General features: G+C 39.4%; 1 long non-coding RNA gene across 1 annotated transcript; it reads left to right on the forward strand.

Annotated features, from left to right (window-relative positions):
* Nucleotides 1-1,143: 1,143 nt before the first annotated feature.
* On the forward strand, nt 1,144-2,493 carry LOC133299596 (uncharacterized). Its single transcript, XR_009749955.1, has 3 exons — nt 1,144-1,419; nt 1,717-1,860; nt 2,292-2,493. It is a non-coding gene; the product is annotated as an uncharacterized LOC133299596 (long non-coding RNA).
* Nucleotides 2,494-8,432: the final 5,939 nt, after the last annotated feature.

Here is an 8,432-nt window from a genome sequence, read left to right on the forward strand (position 1 = left end):
CTGAGAGGACCATTCAGACGTTGGAGGATATGCTGAGGGCTTGCACCCTGGAGCAGGGTACTGCATGGGATCGATATCTCCCACTGGTTGAGTTTTCGTATAATAATAGTTTCCATACTAGTCTGGGTATGGCTCCCTACGAGGCCTTGTATGGTCGCAGGTGTAGGACACCTACTTGTTGGTCAGAGGTTGGAGACACAGAGCGGTTTGGATTGGATTTTGTTCAGGAGACTACTGAGCAGATTAAAATGATTAGGGATCGTCTGAAAAAGGCTCAGGATCGTCAGAAAAGTTACTATGATCTCAAGCATCGACCTCTAGAGTTTGAGGAGGGAGATCATGTGTTCCTGAAGCTGTCACCGGTTACGGGTGTGGGACGAGCCCTTGGAGTGAGGAAGCTGAGTCCGAGATTTATTGGACCCTACCAGATTCTCCGTAGGGTGGGACCGGTTGCCTACCAGCTTGCCTTACCTCCGCAATTGGCAAATTTGCATGATGTGTTTCATGTTTCTCAGCTGAGGAAATATGTAGCTGATCCTTCTCATGTGGTTCAACCTGATAATGTTGAAATCCGGGAGAATTTGAAGACTCCTATTGGACCACTGAAGATACTCGAAAGAGATGAGAAGAAGCTGAGAAATAAATCTATTCCTATGGTGAAAGTCCAGTGGGAAGGAAGGTCGCCTGAAGAGTCCACTTGGGAGCGGGAAGATGAGCTTCTCCGGCAATATCCTGAGTTTAAGGACAGGTACGTTCTTGATTTTGCGGACAAAATCGCTAAAAGGTGGGGTGACTATAATAGCCCATATTAATTAATTAGGAAATCAAGTGTAATTAATTAATTAAACATGTTTTACTGGGTGAAATTAAGTATGAGGCTTAATAAAATGAATCTGAGTCACTTTGGAGTTAAAAAGTGTACTCAGTGAAAATTAAGGGGTATAAATGGGTACTGTCAAAAGTACCCAAAATATAAAAATAAAAATAGTAATATTCCTAGAATAATATTCCAGACTTTTGGGTAAAGTTTGGTAATTATTGGAGTTAAATAGATAGACGAACCAATACTCGCTTAGAGCCACTTGACCTATGTTAAGTGACTTAAGTCACCAAATGACCCTCATTTCCCACCCAGCCCGTCGACGCCCAGAAAGAAGAGAAGAGAAGAGGAAGGGAGGGAGAGAGAGAAAGAAAACCTAGGTTGTGTGATTTTCAACCGATTGGAGCGATTCAAAAGCCTAAATCACTTAGAATCTTCCCCTCTTTCATAATCCTAACTTTGTTTTGAGTGGGGAGCATTGTGGAGAGGGATATTGGCTCTCAAAAATTCGGCCCTTTGGTGAAAATTGGGGTTTTGAGAGTTTCTACCTCCATTGAAGCTTGAGGAGCCATCAATCCTTGGTTGTGTGACCATTGGTGGTAAGATTCTAACCCTTGAACCTCATGATTCCTTGAAATTTGCATGAGTTAGGGTTTGTGAATAGTAAATTGGGATTTTTATGAAATGTAGTTGAATTAGCTATGTTCTAGGAAGAATGGAGCTTAGAGCATGTTATGGAAAATGCTAGGAATGTCATTTAATCGGTGGAAATGAGCCTAGATAGTCATTTGATAATTGTTCATAATATTGGAAAATTCATGCTTGGATTGGTTAGTATTCTAGCATGTTGAACAATTAGTGAGTTGAATGATTGATTGGATCCTTGTGATGTCTAGGATTGAGACATTTGGACCAACCGTGAGTGATCAACCATTGGAGCAAGCTATGGAGCTTGAATAGCTCATTGGAATTGGTGTATGTTTGTAAAAGTTGATTGCTGAAACTGTTGGTGAAGAACAAAGGTTGACTGAAGCATTGAGGTAAGCCTTCGGACCTTGGGTGTAATTCCCTTGACTGTTCTACCAAGCCCTGAAAGGGTGGAGGTTGTGATTGTGTATATAAATGCAATAAAATAGTGTAATGCTTTGTTATACGTATGTGTATGCATTTGGTGTGGCATAGGATGGTGTTTCCCTATGTTGGTATGTGGCATGACGATGCGTAAATCATACTTGGTAGTTAGCTGGCCAGTAGGACTATTTGCATCTGAGTTTCCTTAGGACAGCTTGAGAGCTCGAGGGATTTCTCCTGGAGATGTATTGCACTTTGCATAGATATGTATTTACTGCATTATTATTGTTATTGCTATTACACTGATATGGAACTGTGGGGTGGAGAGATGCTCCAAGGACCCCTGGTTTACTGGATATATTCGTATATCTCACCCCGTGTTGTGGGGACCCCCTTTCAGGTAAGGATGCTGCAGGAGCCTCTGGTGGCAAGTGGCCATACCTAGATTATGCATGAAATATGGCACTTCTTTGAGTTTATGCATGCCTTTTGTAGTTGACATGTATAGGATTTTATTTTGAAAGCCCATGATCATTTGTATATCTTGATTCATTGGATGAACTTAGCCTATGCTCATGCCTTTGGTTACACCTTTTGTTGATGGGAGCCAAGGGAATGATCATAGTGTTTTGTAAGCTAAGTTCTATGATTTGTAAAGGATGTGTAATGTAAATGATGCCTACTTGGAATTCAATATATGCATGCTTGTTATGTATTGAGTTGTTGAATTGGTTGGGCTGAAAATCAATTAGGTACCCTCTTCGTTTAAACTGGTAAACGATGAGAAAACAAAGGTCATGCTGCCCAAATTCTAGTTAAATCTCATGAGGAGAGGTTGGATGAGTGCTAGGATTTAGTTTTGGGGCATGGACATTTGGGGTTTGTAATGGGGATGCATTTTCCCCTAGGCTTGGACTTGAGAAATGTGGGAATTGGAATTCCCTGGCAGCGCGCTTAAGCGCCCAGGAGCGCGCCCAAGCGCCCTGCTGCCCCTGCGAGTGCCAATGCATTCTGCCTCCTCGCGCTGGAGCGCCCAAGTGGGGGCTTAAGCGCCCAGGATTGCGCGCTGGAGCGCCCTGGCGTGCGCTTAAGCGCCCCTTGCTGCAGAAAGTTGGGTGGCTTACTGCCCCCTCGTGTTTTAGCGCCCAGGGTGGGGCTTAAGCGCCCAGGGTTGCGCGCTTGAGCGCCCTGGTCCGCGCTTAAGCGCCCTTCGCCACTGAAGGAGGAGATGCTTCTGTCTCTGCGCGCTAAAACGCCCCCGTGGGAGCTTGAGCGCCCAGGATAGCGCGCCTGAGCGCCCTGTTGCGCGCTTAAGCGCCCATCCACACTAGAATGCCTGATGCTTACTGCCTCCGTGCGCTTAAGCGCCCAGATGGAGGCTTTAGCGCCCGATAGCGCGCGCTTGAGCGCCCGGTAGCGCGCTGAAGCGCGCTGGGCCTGTGACCAACACTCTCTTGTGTTGCTCCAAATTGTCCTAACTTGGGCTACAGTGCCTCGATTTGAGCACGGTTTGAAGACACAGGTAGCTAATGAAGAAACCTACAATATAGTAGAAGATGTGAACTAAATAAGAAGTAAATTAATGATTTAAAAATGGAATAAGAACATGATGTTAAGCTTAATTGATATGATTCCGCAAGGTAATACGGTTATGATCACGGAATTGGGTATTATAAATTCGGTATGTTTTAAAATGAAAAATTTATCCGGATTTTAATTGAACCCATGTGATTGTAACTGCGCTTAATATCATAATGCGATGTTAACAAACCGGTTCTAGAACGGGGTGTTACAAGGACCAAGTAGTTAAGAAAATAGTTTTGTGATAACTTTAACATAATTCAAATGAAGTGAGTGTAGAATAACTAATGCACCTGGCAAATTGTCATAAGTTAGAACAAGAGAGGTGTGATGTTTTTGTATTACTATTATGATGAGACCAAGGATCTATCATATGTTATCTCTAGTAAACTATTCATATCCTCTGCCATTAACTCTAATGATAGAGATCTATATTATTTAATTTCTACGTTTTCATTATTTTTGCTGGCTTAGCTCTTAAATCGTTATCCTTGTTTCAAACTATTTAATTCTATAATATAAATATTTTAAATATAGTTCTCATATGATTTAAATATCTATATAAACAATTAGTGAGACGGAAGTTTTTTATCTAAAGAACTATATGTGCAAGTCTATAATTATTTTTTTTTCTTTATATTTTTCATTTTAATACAAAATATTTGGAAATACTTAACATCTCCATATAAAATATTTAAATTTTGAATCCACACACAACCTATAATATCAAGATATCATAAAGATAAAATTTTAAATGTTTAGAAGTTAAAAAGATCATTTATGAAACTTTCTCTGTTAAAACATTTAGGTTAAAATATATTAATATTATAATCCATCCATTGTGGTGAAGATGTTATTTTATTCAATTTTTTGGTTTGATGGTATAGCTCTCATAATTTTATACATGCAGTTGGATAATATCTATAGGAGGTTGTGTTAAAGATTTATGACTAACTTTCATCTAATGATGTTGATTTAGATGGCGGATATCCCGAATGAATGTGCTAAGATATGTCTGGAGAAATTGATGGACTGGACAATTGGAGAAGCACGATATCTATGTTGTTTCACATCAATTGCTGAAGACTTTGAAAAGAAAAAAGAAACATTGAAAGCAAAAGCGGAGGCTGTGGAGCAACGTGTTGATCAACTTAAAAGAAGCGCACAAGATACTCCAACTGATGTCACTTCTTGGGAAAAGCGAGCTAGTGAGCTCATTCAAGAGGACACTAAAACAAAAAATACATGTTTTTTTGGGTGGTGTCCTGATTGCATAATGCGATATAATAGGGGAAAGGAACTGGCCAATAAGACGAAGGAGATTACAGGACTCTTACAAGAAAACTTGGATACTAAAGGGCTCCCACCTCATCTTCCGGGTGTTGAATACCATTCTTCCCAAGATTACATTTATTTTAAAAGCAGAGAGTTAATATACAAAGAACTTTTGGTTGCACTGGCAGATGACAACAACTATATTACTGGATTGCATGGGATGGCTGGCAGTGGCAAAACAACATTGGCAATAAAAGTGGGTCAGGAACTTAAGCAATCAGAACAATTTGATCATGTCATCGATACTACAGTGTCATATACTCCTAACATAAGAAAGATTCAAGATGATATTGCTGGACCCTTGGGATTGGAATTGAAGGATAAAAGCGAATCAGAGCGACGCGGATTGCTGAGGAAGAGATTAAACAATGGTGAGAAAATTCTTCTAATATTGGATGATGTATGGGAAAATACTTCAGAGCCTTTCAAATTTGAAAAAATAGGGATTCCAAAAAGCGATGATCGTAAGGGTTGCAAAGTTCTTCTAACCACACGTGATCTAGGTGCATGTCGCTTATTGGGATGTGAGAAGATCCTTGAACTGCTGCTCTTAACAGAGGATGAGTCATGGACCCTGTTTGAAAAGCATGCTCGTATAAGCAGTAGAACATCTAAAAGTTTGGTGGATAAGGGACGAGAAATCGTCAAAGAATGCAAAGGATTACCCGTTGCAATTGCTATTATTGCTGGTCGTTTAAAGGGCGAACGACGTCAGGAACAGTGGAATGCAGCAGTAATATACTTGCAAAAGCCCATGTATGGTGTTAATAAAGATTTGAGTGAAATTTATAAATGTTTGTGGTATAGCTATGAGCACATGAATAATGAAGAAGCTAAGAAATTGTTCCTCTTATGTTCTCTTTTTCCAGAAGATGCAGAGCTTCCTACTGAAATTTTAGCTAGATTTGGCATAGGGGCGGGTCTTTTTGGGGAAGTTTACGACAAGTACGATGATGTTCGAACCAAAGTAGAAGTTGCCAAAAATGAACTCATAGATTCTTGTTTATTGTTGAAGGCTGAGATTGGATGTGTGAAAATGCATGACTTGGTTCGTGAAGTGGCCTTATTGAAGGTTAACAAAGATATTCGAGCAGTGAATCTGTCTGACAAACATCAAAAGTCATTGGTTGAAAGGGAGAAGGGTATGAAATATTTGTTATTAGAAGGCAACGACAAGGAGGTGTTTTCCTATAGGTTTGATGGTTCCGAACTTGAGATTCTTATGATCAGATGTATTTTTGGAGATAACTCAATGGAAATGCCAAATTCATTCTTCGAACATATGACAAAGCTTCGAGTTTTGGCTTTAGGATTTGAGTCTGAGGATTGGAGTAGTCCGCGTCTATCATTGCCACAGTCAATCGAGTCATTGACGAATATTCGATCTCTATTCCTTGCTGGTTTGAGCTTAGGTGACATGTCTATTCTGGGAAAACTACAAAGCCTTGAGGCTCTTGATTTGGGTGGTTGTGTGATGGTTGAATTGCCACGTGAAATTGCGCAGCTGGAGAGACTTAGATTGCTACACTTGTGTCAGTGTGAAATTGAAAAGAATAATGCATTTGAAGTGATTGAAAGGTGCTCGTCACTTGAAGAATTGTATTTCATTGGATTCGAGGTTGACAGCTCAGCCATTCATGATAAGAAAATGACCTTGCCTGCATTGCAAAGGTATTATATAAGTGAAGTGTCTGGTTTTGCAACAATATCTGATTCAATATCAAAAAAATATGTGGATGTTTCATGTATTGATACTTATTTCTCTGAAGAAACATTCAAGTATCTGGTGCAAACAACAGAGATTCTTAAGCTAGGGAAAATTAAGCTGGGGTGGAGTAATCTCATACCTGAGATTGTTGATGAAGGTATGAATGACCTAGTGGAGCTGTATTTGGATTCTTGTTCAAAATTACAGTGTCTAATTGACAGTCGGCATATTAATTCTCCGAAACAAAACGTCTTCTGCAAGTTGGCTGTACTAAAACTTAAAGCAATGGAAAACTTGGAAGAACTATGCAATGGTCCCCTTCCCCCTGACTTTCTGAAGAGTTTAGAGAAGCTAAGTATCAAATTCTGTAAAGTTTTGGGAAGCATATTGTTTAAGAGCAAGCTAAACCTCTCCAATCTCAAGACCATCAAACTGAAGGGTTGCCCGAAGCTGGTAACCCTATTTCAACTGTGGACTTCTCAAAGCCTAGAGCTATTGGAGGAATTGGAAATACATGACTGTGAGAAACTGAAAAACATAATAGCAGATGTTGATAATGATAACAAGATAAGAAAGAGCCATGCCTCAATGTTTCCAAAATTGAAAACTCTTTACATCACAGATTGTCCCGAATTGCAATTTATACTTCCGGTCCTTTTTGCTCGAGACGTTTCGGTACTAAAATCTGTCACTATAGAAGATTGTGCTAAGCTGAAATACATATTTGGCAAAAACCAACATGAAAATGAAGAGCTGGTTTTGCATCAAGAGGTCATACTTGGTTCATGGGAAAACATGCAGCTCAATGACTTGCCGAATTTCATTGACATTTTTCCAGAATGTTATCATCTCAAGCGTTCGTTCGTGAAGAGGTCATCTTCCAAGTCACAAATGCAATTGGACCCCATGAAATGCAATATCTTCCCATGGACCACAAGTGCTCAAATCCCAATGGTTTCCATGGACCAACTGCAAGACTGCTCAACATCATCTGTAACCCTCTCACCTTCTTGTGTTATCTTCTGATATTTCCTCTTTTTTATAGGTAGCACGTATCTTACATTTATATAGGCCCTTTTCATATTAACCATCCCAACTTTGAAAATTACCGTTAGCATTGTATGATGGATTTAATGTAAGCCTGTTTTCAGAATTTGTACCAGTTTTATTTTTTTAATTTGGAACTTTTTTTTTTTGGTGAAATTTTATTTTCAGGCATCAAATCATCTTTGGAAACATACTAAATGTCTTTCAAAACAATCACAAATGTACTTTTTCAATGAAAGTATGCTCCACACTTAAATATAATTTTTGATTTTGTGCAGGGTATTAAGAAAACTGTTGAAGAAGGAACTACATCGGCGAATGTCAAGACAATATCATCGTCAACTCATTCAAAATCAGTTATTTCATCACCAGGCCATTTAAATACTACTGAGCGTAAAACATATACACAGGTTAAGTTTATTGTGTACAACCGGGCTTACGGATATGTTCCCTTGCTTAAAAGTATTGCCGCCATGTTTCTGATTCAATTATTTCACGGGATTGAATTTAAACTAAAGAGCTCAAATTTTATGAATATGTTGCTTAGTGATTGTTGAGGCATAACACTAGTTCTTTTTTTGTTTTCCTATTCTTTTCTTCTTATTCTTACCACAGTGAAATCAGGCTCACCCAAACTGAAACATATAGTGACAAATACAATGCGGCTGACCCTATATTTAAAGACTTGGGAGATGATGATACAATTTGTTTATTTGAATGTGTGCAGGATGATGGTGATAGCCAACTAGCCGTGCCTTCTTTATCAGGTGTCACTACCACCGAAGATGTTGATGTGGGAGACTCTCCGGAAATTTCTGAGTTGGAGGTTGCCCTTACTAAGACTCATGCTCCAGGTAAAGACTCTTGTAC

This window comes from Gastrolobium bilobum, unplaced genomic scaffold (assembly GCF_033153095.1).
Source record: "Gastrolobium bilobum isolate Gb01-03AN ecotype WA unplaced genomic scaffold, APGP_CSIRO_Gbil_v1 utg168421, whole genome shotgun sequence".
NCBI lineage: Eukaryota > Viridiplantae > Streptophyta > Magnoliopsida > Fabales > Fabaceae > Gastrolobium > Gastrolobium bilobum.